The following is a 15671-nucleotide window of genomic DNA, read 5'->3' on the forward strand; positions in this document are numbered from 1 at the left end:
AACTCCGTCTGTAATAGTCCAACATTCACATCACACAGAGGACCCCTGGGGAATCCCTTGCTGAGGTTGCGCAGGATTGCAGAGTACTGGTAATGCTACACGGTAGCATTGTGGATAGCACAATTGCTTCACAGCTCCAGGGTCCCAGGTTCAATTCCCCGCTGGGTCACTGTCTGCGCAGAGTCTGCACATCCTCCCCGTGTGTGCGTGGGTTTCCTCCGGGTGCTCCGGTTCCCTCCCACAGTCCAAAGATGTTCAGGTTAGGTGGATTGGCCATGATAAATTGCCCTTGGTGTCCAAAATTGCCCTTAGTGTTGGGTGGGGTTACTGGGTTATGGGGATAGGGTGGAGGTGTTGACCTTGGGTAGGGTGCTCTTTCCAAGAGCCGGTGCAGACTCGACGGGCCGAATGGCCTCCTTCTGCACTGTAAATTCTATGATAATCTATGGTGACACTTTGTCAGAGATGTTACGAAACCGGCTGGTTTGTGGCATCAACTACGCAACCACCCAAAGGAAACAGTTACCTGAGCCGACATTGACTTTTCAATAGGCCATCCAGATAGTGTTGTCCTGAGAAAGCGCATAACGGGAAATGCAGCTGTTACAGGGAATGGAGGTGTATGCCCTGGGGCGCGTCCCCTTCCATCCGAAAGCGCCTCCCCATATCTCCGCTGTGCCTTGGATGGGGCACCTTAAGGGGCAACACCGGTCACCATCGGAAGTTCCTTCCCGAAGAGAGCCTTCTCCAGAGCCCATAGATGTGGAGCCGTGTAAGTGTAGGACTTGTGGGCTTCGACCCCGGCGCGAATACCAGTCGTGGCCAGTCATTCCGGCAGAAGCTGAGACCAACCCAGGGCCCGTACTTTTCATTTGGATGAACACGAGTATGACGCACCCAAGGATGAGGAGAGGGAGGATGACTGCCTGCAACTACATTGCATGGCTAGCCCCCATTAAGGTGATGGTACGTGTAAATGGCCACCCACTTGAAATGGAGTTGGATGCTGCCTCCTGACAGTACGTTATTATAAATACGCAGAGGAGCCTGTATGAGTATACACGGTGCAGCGGTCTCCGTGGTCAGACAGTAGACATTTGACCGCATCAGTGGGGTGTACAGACCCTTGCATTGACGGATACACAGGCCTGGTTGGTCATCTATATGGGGGATCCGTTAGACATTGCTGGGACTATGATGACCCCCGTTGCTTTCGAACGGCAGTTGGGATGCCTCCCGTTCATCATGGTGCGAGGTCATGGACCCAGCCTGTTGGGTCGGGACTGGTTGCGTCATTTGCGGCTGCAATGGGAGCACATTCTTCAAATGGGTTCTGGTGGTTTGACTGAGGTACTGGGAAGATACCCAGAAGTGTTTCAGCCCGGTTTGGGGAAGATAAAGGGGGCCGTAGCCCGTATTCAGGTTGACCCAGAAGCCACGCCATGCTATTTCCGGGTGCGCCCAGTTCCTTTACACCTTGCTGGAGAAAGTGAAAGCAGAGCTCACTTGTTTGGAGTCCCTGGGTATTATCAGGCCTGTCTGTTTCGCCGACTGGGCAACACCGGTCATACTAGTAATGAAGCCAGATAACATTGTTCGCTTGTGCAGCGACTAAAAACGAATGGTAAACACAGCTTCCCATCCAGACCGATACTGCATGCCCCACATAGAGGATCTTTATGCCAAACCCACAGGTGGATTCGTTCACAAAATTGGATATGAGTCGCATCTATCTGCAGCTGGAGTTGGATGCTGCCTCCCGACAGTACATTACTATAAATACACAGAGGAGTCTGTATGAGTATAAATGGTTGTCTTTTGGAGTTTCCTCTGCCAGTGCTATTTTTCAATGTGTAATGGGGAACATCTTGCAAAGGTTGCCACATGTCGCTGTTTATTTGGATATCTTGATAACGGGGGTTTTGGAGCGAGAGCATTTAGATCATTTGGAGGCTGTTATTAAGCACTTCTCAGAGGTCCAAATCCATTTACCTCGCACAAAGTCTTTCAGGCGAAGGAAGTGATCTACCTTGGTTATCAAGGATGGACCATAAAGGTTTTCACCCCATTGAGAAGATGCGCGCAATCCAACAGGCCCCCTCCCCACGGGGGGTCTTCGTTCTTTTTTGGCCTCGTAAATTACTACACGAAGTTTCTCCCAAATCTGGCGACCACGCTGGCCCCATTACCCCTTCTGTTGAAGAAGAATCACCTTTGTGTTTGGGGTCGGTTGCAAGAAGCTGCTTATCAGCAGGTAAAGCAGTTGTCGTTGTCCGGGTTACTAACCCACTATGATCCTGAAAAGCCTTTGCTCATTACATGTGGTGCCTCTCCCAATGGTATCGGGACCGTCCTGTCCCACAAGATGCAGAACAGAGGAGAATGGTTTTGCCTCTCGCACATTAACTGCAGTGGAAAAGAAGTACATGCAGATTGCAAAGGAGGGCCTGTGGGTTGTCTTTGCAGTGAAACACTTCCATCAATATTTTTCTAGCCACAACTTCACTATCGTGACTGATCATAAGCCTCTGCTTGGACGTTTTAGAGAGGAAAAGTCAATTCTGCCTATTGCTTCCGCACGGATCCAGCGTTGGGCTTTGCTGCTCGCTGCCTTCAGGTATTCTTTGGAGCATAAGCCAGAGATGCAAATTGCTAATGCCAATGCTCTGAGCCAGTTGCCTTTGTCGACCGGCCCTTTGTCGACCCCCACGACATGCGAGGTGGTCACGAACTTGAATTTTATGGACCTGTCACGGCATCGTAGATCCATGAGTGGACTCAGTCCTATCCAAGATTCGTCACATAGTCTTATATGGTGGGAGCATAGACAGCTCACGGGCGCGTTGCGGGCATTTTCCTACAAGCTGTCCGAATTCAGTGTTGAAGATGATATCCTGTTGTGGGGGACACATGTGGTCATCCAGATAAAGGACAGGAGCTGATCCTAAAGGACCACCACAATGGTCATCTAGGCATGACCAAAATGAAAATGTTGGCGTGGAGTTACATCTGGTGGTCAGGCCTTGACACCGACATTGAGAAGATGACCCAACGCTGCTCCATTTGCCAGGAGCATCAGAAGCTTCCGCCAGCCACTCCCGTGCATCACTGGGAATGGCCAGGCCGACCTTGGGTGCGAATACGTGCTGATTACTTCAGCCCTTTTCAAGGATCCATATTCTTCTTATTGATTGCCCATTCGAAGTTGCTTTTGAGGTACATAGGACAGCGGGAACAACGTCCCGTGCAATCATAGTGAAGATGCATTTATCTTTTCGCATGCAGTGGCACTCCTTTCACGAGTGAGGAGTTCGCGGGTTTTGTGAAGATGAACGGTATAGGGCATGTACGCACTGCCCCATGCCACCCAGCTTCCAATGAGTTGGCAGAGCACGCAGTGCAGACGTTAAATCGGGGCCTCAGGAAACAATCTTCCAAGTCCATGGACACTAGCTCATATTTTTTTTGTTTTGTTATAGGACAACTTCTCACGTGGTGACTGGAGTAGCTCCCGCGGAACTTCTAATGGGCCGCAGACTTCGTACCCGCCTCAGCGTGAATTTTTCGGACATTGTAACGAAAATACACTGAAATCAGGAACAGCAGGAGCATTGCCCTTCTCGACACCGGCCGGTCCGGCAGTTTGCACCCGGGGACTTGATGTTCGCAATTTTGCCAGCGCCACTCAGTGGGTCTCCGGCATTATCCTTTGATGAATGGGGCCAATCTCCTACCAGGAAGCCCTGGGCTGTGCTAAACATAAGCATTTGGACCACGTTAGATCTGCCGCCTCTTCCGCATCCTCGGAAATCACTCCGCCAGCCGCAGCAGCTACAGGATCCAAATACAGTAGATGCTCATCCTCGAGATCTCCCTCTGGCACCATGCTCAAGGCCTGTTCGGATCACCATGAAAATAGGGACGCAGAGATGACGGAGGTTCTTGGCTCCAACATGGACACGCAGGATGCCTCGAGCGGGTGCCCTCAGTTCCACAGCCCACGGACTTGCAGCAGTTACAGCGTTCATACTGGAAGTAAAGTTTGCTTTGTTGTTACACGCCATCCGATCCGGCGCCTTGTGCGCATGACGCCCATCCTGATGTCAAAAGAGCCCGACGCCCTCCTTTGCCAGGGCCTTCGGACTTTGGGGGGGGGGGGGGGAAATGTTATAACCTGCCCAGATCCTATTGGCTGGGGACAATTGGTTACCCCATTTTACTTGAGGAATTATGAGCACGACCCCCCCCCCCCCCCCCCCCCAAATGAGAGGGGGGTGGGGGTGGGGCAATCATTAGCAGCACAGCTGTAGAAATAGAGCTAGCTAGTGCGGTACCAGCTGGAGAGGGAACCAGTGGTGAACTACTGGTCCTGTGTACATATTCTTGTAAGTAAAGTTACTTTCTGCTTAACTCAACAAACTCGTGCTGGATTCTTCGTGGATCTCATAAAACAGCCAAATGCACCTTGTAAAGAAATCTAAAACTTCTACATGGGACACAGTCATGTTAAGAAAATATTGCCGTCAGCATATTTCTTTTTTTAAATAAATAATTTTTATTAAATGTTTTCATAAAATATCAATAACAAAATGAGAAAGAAAAAAGAACCCAAAAGGGTTAAGTACAAAACACAATCTTAAACCCCCCCCCCCCGCCCCCCCGTACATAAATAATAAATTAACATTAACACCCCGACTTAAGACAACAGGTGTATACACCCTCTCAGACCCTCCAGTGTAAATAACATAAACAAAAATAATGTAAACCCCCCCCCCCCCGGCCGAGCTGCTGCTGCCATTGAGCAATGTCTGTCGTTCTGCCAGAAAGTCTAAGAACGGTTGCCACCGCCTAAAGAACCCTTGTACCGACCCTCTCGAGGCGAATTTCACCCTCTCCAATTTAATGAACCCTGCCATATTGCTGATCCAGGATTCCACGCTTGGGGGCCTCGCATCTTTCCACTGAAGGAGAATCCTTCGCCGGGCTACCAGGGACGCAAAGGCCAGAATTCCGGCCTCTTTCGCCTCCTGCACTCCCGGCTCCTCTGCCACCCCAAATATTGCGAGCCCCCAGCCCGGTCTGACCCTGGATCCTACCACCCTCGACACCGTCCTCGCTACGCCCTTCCAAAACTCCTCCAGCGCTGGGCATGCCCAGAACATATGGGTGTGATTGGCTGGGCTCCCTGAGCACCTAACACACCTGTCCTCACCCCCAAAGAACCGGCTCATCCTTGTCCCGGTCATGTGTGCCCTGTGCAGCACCTTAAACTTTATGAGGCTGACCCTCTCACACGAAGAGGAAGAATTCTCCCTCCCTAGGGCATCTGCCCACGCCCCCTCTTCGATCTCCTCTCCCAACTCCTCCCACTTACCTTTCAACTCCACCACCGAGGCCCCCTCCTCCTCCTGCATCACCTGGTAAGTTTCCGAGATCTTCCCCACTCCCAACCCCCCCCCCCCCCCCCCGAGAGCACCCTGTCCTGTACTGTGTGTGGCAGTAGCCGCGGGAATTCCACCACCTGCCGTCTGGCAAACGCCCTTACCTGTAAGTACCTGAAGGTGTTCCCCAGGGGGAGCCCGTACTTCTCCTCCAGCTCACCCAAGCTCGTGAACTTCCCGTCCACAAACAGGTCCCCCAACTTTCGTAACCCTGCCCTGTGCCACCCCGAAAACCCTCAACCTGTTCTTTCTGGGGCGAACCGGTGGTTCCCCCGTAATAGGGTCCACGCCGAGGCCCCAACTTCCCCCCCCCCCCCCCCTATGCCGCCTCCACTGCCCCCAAATTATGAGGGCCGCCACCACCACAGGGCTCGTGGTATACCTCCTTGGAGGGAGCGGCGACGGCGCCGTTGCCAGCGCCCCCAGATTCGTACCCACACAGGACGCCGTCTCCAGCCTCTTCCATGCAGCCCCCTCCCCCTCCATCACCCACTTGTGCACCATTGTCGCATTGGTGGCCCAGTAGTACCCCCAGAGGTTGGGCAGCGCCAGCCCCCCCTATCTCCACTCCGCTCCAGGAACACTCTTCTCACCCTCGGAGTCCCTCGCGCCCACACAAACCCCATTATACTCCTGTTAACCCGCTTGAAAAAAGCCTTCGGGATAAACATGGGGAGGCACTGGAACAGGAACAAAAACCTCGGGGGAGCACCGTCATTTTGATTGACTGCACCCTACCCGCCAAGGACAGCGGCAACGCATCCCACCTCTTGAACTCCTCCTCCATTTGCTCCACCAGCCTTGCAAAGTTATGCCTATGCACGGCCCCCCAGCTCCTGGCCACCTGGACCCCCAAATATCTGAAGCTCCTCTCCGCCCTTTTTAGTGGGAGCTCGCCAATCCCCCTCTCCTGGTCCCCTAGCTGAACTACGAACAGCTTGCTCTTCCCCATATTGAGCTTGTACCCCGAAAAGTCCCCGAATTCCCTAAGGATCCTCATTACCTCTGGCATTCCTCCCACCGGGTCCGCCACAAACAGCAGCAGGTCGTCCGCATAAAGCGACACCCTATGCTCCTCCCCACCCTGCACCAACCACCTCCAGTTCCTCGACTCTCTCCGTGCCATAGCCAGGGGTTCAATCACCAGTGCGAAGAGCAGGGGGGACAGGGGACACCCCTGTCTCATCCCTCGGTGCAACCAAAAGTACTCTGACCTCCTCCTATTTGTGGCCACACTCACCATCGGGACCTCATACAACAGCCTAACCCACCTGACAAACCCCTCCCCAAACCCGCACCTCCCACAGGTACCCCCACTCTACCCTATCGAAGGCTTTCTCAGCGTCCATCGGCACCACTATCTCCGCCTCCCCCTCCCTCGCCAGCATCATGATAACGTTCGAATGTCTCCGCACATTCGCGTTCAACTGTCTCCCCTTCACAAACCCCGTCTGGCCTTCATGGATGATCTGCGGCACACAATCCTCAATCCTCGTGGCTAAGACCTTCGCCAGCACCTTGGCATCTACATTTAACAAGGAAATTGGTCTGTAAGACCCACATTGCAGGGGATCCTTGCCCCGCTTCAGGATCAAGGAGATCAGTGCCTGGGACATCGTCGGGGGCAAAGCCCCCCCATCCCTTGCCTCATTAAAGGTCCTAACTAACAGCGGGCCCAACAGGTCCATATATATTTTATAGAACTCGTCCGGGAAACCGTCCGGCCCCGGTGCCTCCCCCGCCTGCATGCTTCCTATCCCTTTGATCAGCTCCATTCGGCCCAATCGGGGCCCCCAGTCCCACCACCAGTACCTCTTCCACCTTTGGAAACCTCAATTGGTCCAGGAAACGGCCCATCCCTCCCTCCTCCCGTGAGGGCTCGGATCGGTACAATTCCTCGTAGAAGTCCCTGAAGACCCCATTGATGCCAACCCCACTCCGCACCACGCTCCCTTCCCTGTCCTTAACTCCCCCGATCTCCCTAACTGCGTCCCGCTTCCGAAGCTGATGCGCCAGCATCCGGCTTGCCTTTTCCTCATACTCGTAGACTGCCCCCTGGACCTTCCTCCACTGCACCTCCACCTTCCTGGTAGTCACCAGGTCGAATACGGCCTGGAGGCTGCGCCTCTTCCTCAACAATCCTTCCTCAGGCTCTTCCGCATACCTCCTGTCTACCCTCACCATCTCCCCCACCAGCCCCTCCCTCTCCCTCCGCTCCTTGTGGGCCCTAATGGAGATCAGCTCTCGCCTTACCACCGCCTTCAATGCCTCCCATACCATCCCCACTCGGGCCTCCCCGTTGTCGTTGGTCTCCAAGTACCTCTCTATACTTCCTCGGACCCGCTCGCTCACCTCGTCCGCCAACAGCCCCACCTCCAAGTGCCACAGCAGGCGCTGGTCCCTCTCTTCCCCCATCTCCAAGTCCACCCAATTCGAGGCGTGGTCCGAAATGGCAATTGCCGAATACTCGGTATCCTCTATCAGCGCCCTACTCAAAATGAAAAAGTCCATTCGAGAATAAGCTTTATGGACATGTGAGAAGAATGAAAATTCCCTAGCCCCCGGCCTTGCAAATCTCCAAGGGTCCACCCCTCCCATTTGGTCCATAAATCCTCTCAACACTCTAGCCGCCGCCGGCTTCCTACCCGTCCTAGACCTGGAGCGATCCAGTGCCGGATCCAACACCGTTTTAAAGTCTCCCCCCATTATCAGGCCCCCCACTTCCAAGTCTGGGATCCGACCCAACATACGCCGCATAAAACCTGCATCGTCCCAGTTCGGAGCATACACATTGACCAGTACCACCCTCTCTCCCTGCAACTTACCATTATGTACCTACCGCCATTATCTGCCACAATGTTCGACGCCTCGAATGACACCTGCTTTCCCACCAAGATCGCCACCCCTCGATTCTTGGCATCTAGCCCCGAGCGAAACACCTGACCTACCCACGCTTTCCTTAGTCTTACCTGGTCTGCCACCTTCAGATGTGTTTCCTGGAGCATAACCACATCTGCCTTGAGCCCCTTCAGGTGAGCGAACATGCGGGCCCGCTTAACCGGCCCATTCGGTCCCCTTGCATTCCAGGTTATCAGCCGGATCAGGGAGCTACCCGCCCCCCTCCCCCGCCGACTAGCCATGACCCCTCCTCGGCCAGCCACGTGCCCGCACCTCACACCTGGCCCGTTCCCCACAGCGGCATACCCCCGTCTCGACCCCCCCCCCCCCCCCCCCACTCGCTCCAGCTCCTCCTTGACCATAGCAGCAGCAACTCGATTCCCCCCCCCCCCCCCCCCCCCCCCCCCGGCTAGGACTTATCCTAGCTGGTTTACTCCCCCCATTGCACTTCCGCAAGTCAGCTGACTCCTGCTGACCCGGCCACTCCCTCCTCCCCTTTGACTCCTCCCATTGTGTGGCACACCCTCCCCTCCCGCTCCCCATCAACAGGCTCTTCCCCCCCCCCCCCTCCGTTCTAAGCGCGGGAAACAATCCTCGCTTCCCCCCCCCCACCTTGCAGTCTTTGGCGCGGGAAAAAAGCCCGCACTCTCCACCTACCAGGCCCCGCCACCAACCAAAACAGTGCCCAACCTGCCCCATCCACCCTCCGCAACCCGAAAGAGAAAAACACAGAGAAAAAGAAACCCAAAACAATGCAAAGACCCCCCCCCCCCCCCCCCCCCCCCCCCCCCCCCCGGAACCAAAAATAGGCATAACATATGCACCGCAGTCCCCAATCGCCCATCCCGACCCTCAGTCTGTGTCTAGCTTCTCGGCCTGAACAAAGGCCCACGCCTCCTCCGGAGACTCAAAATAATGGTGCCGTTCCTTGTAGGTAACCCACAGTCGCACCGGCTGCAACGTGCCAAACTTCACCCCCTTCCTGTGCAGCACCGCCTTTGCTCGATTGTACCCGGCCCTCCTCTTCGCCACCTCCGCACTCCAGTCCTGATATATCCGAACCTCCGCCCTCTCCCACCTGCTGCTCCTCTCCTTCTTGGCCCACCTGAGCACACACTCCCAATCGACGAACCGATGGAACCGCACCAGCACCGCCCGGGGAGGCTCGTTAGCCTTGGGCCTCCTCGCCAACACTCTATGGGCCCCTTCCATCTCCAGGGGCCCCTGGAAGGACCCCGCTCCCATCAGCGAGTTCAACATGGTGACCACATAGGCCCCCACGTCCGGCCCCACCAGCCCCTCCGGGAGGCCCAGAATCCGCAGATTCTTCCGCCTCGACCGATTCTCCATCTCCTCGAACCGCTCCTGCCATTTCTTGTGGAGCGCCTCTTGCACCTCCACCTTTACCGCCAGGCCTAAGATCTCGTCCTCATTGTCAGAGATCTTTTGTCGAGCCTCTCGGATCGCCACCCCCTGGGCCGTCTGTGTCTCCAGCAGCTTATCAATAGAAACCTTCATCGGCTCTAGCAGGGTCGTTTTAATCTCTCTGAGGCAGCGCTGGATACCCTCCTGTTGCTCTTCCGCCCACTGCCTCCACGCTGCCTGGTCTCCGCCCGCTGCCATTTTGACCTTCTTCTCTCCCTTCTTCTGGTCCACCACCACCTTCTTTGTCGCCCCGCTCCTAGTTAAAGCCATATACTGACAGGGAGCTATTATTAACTCCTTCCCACACCGGGAAACGTCGGAAAAGTGCCCTTGGGGGCCCTGAAAAGAGCCCAAAAGTCCGTTTTTGCGGGAGCCGCCGAATGTGCGACTTAGCTCTGCATAGCCGCAACCGGAAGTCTCGAGAGGGAATCCTTTTGGCAGTGTTCACTTCACCAATCTGCCCCCAAAGGTCTATGGAAACTCCTGAAAAAGGTCTGAGAGTCCGTTCTGGACGGGAGCTGCCGAATGCGCGACCTACTCCTCCATGGCCGCCACCGGAAGCCTCGTCCCCGCTTCTTCAATGGCCTTGGTAGATCTTTTCACAGTTGTTCCCTCTGCTGCTAGAATTCACCTTTCATAGAGATCCTCAAGTCAGCTTGCAGCTTTAAGCTTGCCCTTCCCCTGCCTGCATGCTGGAAGAGGCCCCTCTCTCCCCTGCAGTTACAGCCAAATCTTTTACTGTTTCTGCCGGGTCTGGTAACCAAAAGACATACCATTCCTGGGGGACACTGTCAGGGGAATGTTGCAGTCTTCTTCCCACACCGGGAAATGTCAAACAAATGCCGTGGGGACCCTGTAACAGAGCCCAAAAGTCCATTCCAAGCGGGAGCTACCGAATATGCGACCTAGCTCTGCATAGCCGCACCCGGAAGTCCCCGTCAGCACATTTCTATCTACAATGATGATGAACATATTGCAAATCCATTGGGAAGGAGATAGTTTCATAATAGTGAATTTTCTCTTTTGGCTGAAGAGACCAGTCTATGAGAGACACGTTCTGATACTAGTGTCGCATATGAGGTGGTTATCAGCAGTCACTGTTGGTTATTTTTTTCTCCCCTAGTGTTGGTTCCGAACGTCAAGTCACGGTAGGCACATGATCGACATAGTGATGTTGACCGTATCGCCATTTCCCTCTGTCATTGCAAATGTCTCCCAGGTGTAAAAATTGTTTTTAGCACCCTCATGTCATGCTCCCAAGCATCCTTGAAGTAGAATGTTCTGGCTCCTGCTGTGTCGCTGTACAGAAAATCCTTGGGAATGCATCTGTCTTCCATCCTGGTTGCTTGAGCCAGCTTATTCATCTCTGCTTGATGAGTGTTGGTGTACTTAGGTAGGGTATGTCTTTGAGAAGACTGTTATGTTCGTGCTTTTGTCTTTCCATGTGATGATGAGAATGCAATGTAAACAACAAAGATGAAAATTATTGAACTTTTTAGAATTGTTACTGAAAACTGCTGAGAACACATGCCTCATAAACCAGCATCTTAACCCGAGCACCAGAGGCATCACAGCCTTCAGCCACTCTCTTGGCTGTGGAGAACTGGATCTAGCCCCATAACTATACTGCCCTCTAGTACAACTGCATTCATTTTAATTCTGCCTTGCATTGCTTGGTCAGGTTGCTCATCCTCCCTGCAGTCCCTGCTCTCATTTACACAAGCTACAGGAATGTTGAACTTGTTGAGCTGAGGCTCTTCCAATACTCTCTGGATCCCTAACTGCCTCACCCACATTCACATCATCCTGTCCCTGACCATGGACCAAATTTGAAGTACTAACCTCAGGGGTATGACTGCCTCCTGGAACAAAGTGTCCAGCTACCTTTTCCCTTCCCTAATGCTTTGCAGTGTCCAAAGTTTACTAGTAATGATTCTGGAATTGTATTATTTCTTACTACCAAACCTGGAGGGAAATCCACACTTACTTCAACTATTGTTTGGCTCTTTAGAATTGCCACAACCATTACATTTTATAATTCTAACTCTTTTTCTTTACGCGCAAACAAAAGACACATAAGTAGTTAACTAATTCTCACTACAGTGATGTGAGCAGTGTAGCCCAGTAGCTACACCAAGATATTCACCTGGCTATGAACACTTTGGTATCCACATGATGCAGCAGAGATGCAGGTAAAGCTGGACATATATATTTTATAAAAATCTGGACAAAGGCTTGGTTCTCTCTATGTATCAAGGATGAGGTTGAAACATACAACCATATGATTTGGGAGCAGATGCAGGCTATTCACCCCCTTGAGCCTGCTGAGTCATTCAATAAGATAGTGGCTCACAGCAGGATGTGGTTAGCACTGCTGCCTCATGGCACCAAGGACCCGGGTTCATTCCTGGCTCCAGGTCACTGTCTGTGTGGAATTTGCACATTCTGGAGTACTGTTTACCTTATTTAAGGAAAGACGGAAATGTGTTAGATGCAAGGTTTACTAGTCTGCGTGGGTCTCACCCACACAAACCCAAAAATATGTGCAGGGTAGGTGAATTGGCAATGTTAAAATTGCCCTTTCGTTGGAAACAAAGAATTGGGTTACTCTAAATTTATTTTAAAAAGATTGTGGCTGATCTCAAACCCACATTCCCGCCTACTCCTGATGACCTTTCACCCCTTTGTTAATCAAGAATCTATCTAGCTTTGCCTTCAAAATATTAAAAGACTGCTTCCATTGCCTTTTGAGGAAGAGTGCCAAAGATTCACGACCCTCAGAAAAATAGTCTCCTCATCTCTATCTTAAACAGTGATCCCTAGCTCTAGATTCTCTGACAAGACAAAATATCTGGTCCACTCTCAGGATCTTAAAAGTTTTAATCAAGTCGCCTCTTACTCCCCTGAACTCTAGTGGACACAAATCTAACCACACCAGCTTTTCCTAAAGCAACATGCCCATTCTTGATATTAGTCTAGTAAACCTTCTCTGAATTGCATCTAACACCATTTCCATCTTTCCTTAAATAAGGTAAACAGTACTCCAGATGTGGTCTCACCAATAACCTGTACAACTGAAGTATAGCTTCCCTACTTTTGTGATCAATTCCCCTGACAATAAACAACAACATTCTATTAGCTTTCCAAATTACTTGTTGTATCTGTATACCACCCCTTTGTGATTCATGCACAAGTACACCCAGATCCCTCCACCTCCGAGCTCTGCAATCTCTCACCAATTAGATAATCTTATTTTTTATTCTTCCTGCTAAAAGATCAATTTCCGATTTGCTCATGTAATACTCCATTTTCCAGATATTTGCCCACTCACTTAACCTATGTCCCTTCGTAGCCCCCTTCTGTCCTCTTCACAATTTATTTTCTGACCCATCTTTTTGTCATCAGCAAATTTAGCAACCATACCTTCAGTCCTTTCATCCAAGTCATTTATATAAATTATAAAAAGTTGAGGCCCCACCGCTGATGTCTGTATCACACCACTCGTCACATCTTGCCTACTCGAAAAAGACCCATTTATACTAACTGTTTCCTGTTAGCTAGCCAATCTTCAATCCATGCCAATATGTTACACCCTACACCGTGAGCTTTTATTTTCCGCCATAACCTTTGATCTGATTATCAAATTCTGGAAATGTAAGTACTGTACATCCACTGGTTCCCCGTTATCACAGTACATGTAACTCCTTCAAATAACTTCAATAAAATGGATGAACATGATTTCTCTTTCATAATACTATGTTGACTCTGTCTGGTTACCTTGTATTTTTCCAAGTGCCCTGCTGTTACATCTTTAATAATGGCTTCTAACATTTTCCATATGACAGATGTTAGACTAGCTGGCATGTAGCTTCCTGCTTTCTGTTTCTTTGAATAAAGGACACTGAGATTAGAAAAGACGTTTGCTACAGCAGAACATATGCAGTTCAACTCAAAGCTCTCCTCTCTCTCTCTCTCTCTCTCTCTCCCCCTCTCTTTCTCTTTCTCTCTCCTCCCTCCTAATCCCAATTTCATCCAACCTGACATCACAGTTGTTTCACTTTTAAATTTAAGTAGAAGACCATTAGCTCAATAAAAAGCAATAGACCTGAGGATTGGGAACAGTTTAAAATACAGCAAAGGCGGACTAAGGGATTGATTAAGATGGGGAAAATACAATATGAAAGTAAGGAAGTGGGGAACATAAAAACTGACGTAAAACTTTCTATAGGTATGTAAAGAGAAAAAGATTAACAAAAACGAATGTACGTCCCTTGCAGTCAGAAATGGGGGAAATCATAAAAGGGAACAATGAAATGCCTGCGGAACTAAATTCGTACTTTGCTTCTGTCTTCACAAAGGAAGACACAAATAATGTACCAGAAGTTCTGAGTAACAAGTTTTAGTGAAGAGCTGAAGGAAATTAGTATTAGTAGAGAAATGGTTTTGGGAAAATTAATGAGATTGAAGGCGGATAAATCTCCAGGGCCTGATAATCTTCACCCCAGAGTATTTAAGGAAGTGGCCATGGGAATAGTAGATCCATTGGTGGTCATTTTCAAAAATCCTTTGCACTCTGGAATAGTTCCTCCAGATTGGAGGGTAACTAATATAAGCCCGTTATTCAAAATGGGAGGTAGAGACCAATGAGCCTAATTTCAGTAGTAGGGAAGTTGCTATAGTCCATTATCAAGGGTTTCATAGCACAGCATTTAGAAACCAGTGGTATAACCAGACAAAGTCAGCATGGATTTACGAAAGGGAAATCATGCTTGACAAATCTACTTGAATTCTTTGAAGATATAACCAGTAGAGTTGGCCAGGGAGAACCAGTGGATGTGGTTTATTTAGACTTTCAGAAAGCTTTCAACAAGGTCCCGCATAGCAGATTACATAAAGTTAAAGTGCACGGGATTGTTGGTAGTGTTTTCAGATGGATAGAAAGACAGTTAGCAGACAGGAAGCAGAGTCGGAACAAATGGATCTTTTTCCGATTGGCAGGCAGTGACCAGTGGGGTACCACAGGGACTGTTCACATTATATATTAATGATTTGGATGAGGGAACTTGATGTATTATCTCCAAATTTGCAGATGATACAAAGTTGGGTGGGAGGGTGAGCTATGGGAAGGATGCAGAGATGCGTCAGCGTGATTTGGACAGGGTGAGTGAGTGGGCATGTGCATGGCAGATGCAGTATAATGTGGATAAATGTGAGGTTATCCACTTCGGTGTCAAAAAATAGGAAGGAAGATTATTATTTGAATGTGTTTAAATTGAGAGAGGTTGTACTCAGCGAGTCCTTGTGCATCAGTCGCTGATAGTAAACGTGCAGGTACAGCAGACAGTAAAGAAGGCATATGGTATGTTGGTCTTCATAACAAGAGGATTTGAGTACAGGAATAGGGATGTTTTACTGCAATTGTATAAAGCATTGGTGAGGCCAACCCTGGGGTATTGTGTGCAGTTTTTGTGTCCTTATCTGAGGAAGGATGTTCTTGCTATGGACGGAATGCAGTGAAAGTTTACCAGGCTGATTCCTGGGACAGCAGGACTGTCATATGAGGAGAGACTAAACTGGTTAGGATTATATTCATTGGAGTTTAGGAGAGTGAGACGGGGTCTGAAAGAACCTTATAAAATTCTAACAGGATTAGGCAGGGTAGATTCAGAAACAATGTTCCCGATGGTGGCAGAGCCCAGAATTAGGGGTCATAGTTTGAGGATAAAGGGTAAACCTTTTAGGACTGAGGTGAGAAATTTCTTCAGCCAGAGAGTGGTGAAACTGTGGAAAGTAGTTGAGGCCCAAATGTGTGATTTCAAGAAGGAACGAGATAGAGCTAGACAGGGAACAAGGGATATGGAGGGAAGGCGGGATCAGGGATTTGAATTTGATGATCAGCCATGATCA

The 15671-nt window shown here is 50.5% G+C and overlaps 1 protein-coding gene across 5 annotated transcripts in view; it reads left to right on the top strand.

The window, feature by feature from the left end:
* ccdc181 (coiled-coil domain containing 181) overlaps positions 1–15671 on the top strand; it is a 91569-nt gene that overhangs the window by 15379 nt on the left and 60519 nt on the right. The gene's annotated exons all lie outside the window — the stretch shown is intronic.

Source organism: Scyliorhinus torazame, chromosome 8, assembly GCF_047496885.1.
Source record: "Scyliorhinus torazame isolate Kashiwa2021f chromosome 8, sScyTor2.1, whole genome shotgun sequence".
NCBI lineage: Eukaryota > Metazoa > Chordata > Chondrichthyes > Carcharhiniformes > Scyliorhinidae > Scyliorhinus > Scyliorhinus torazame.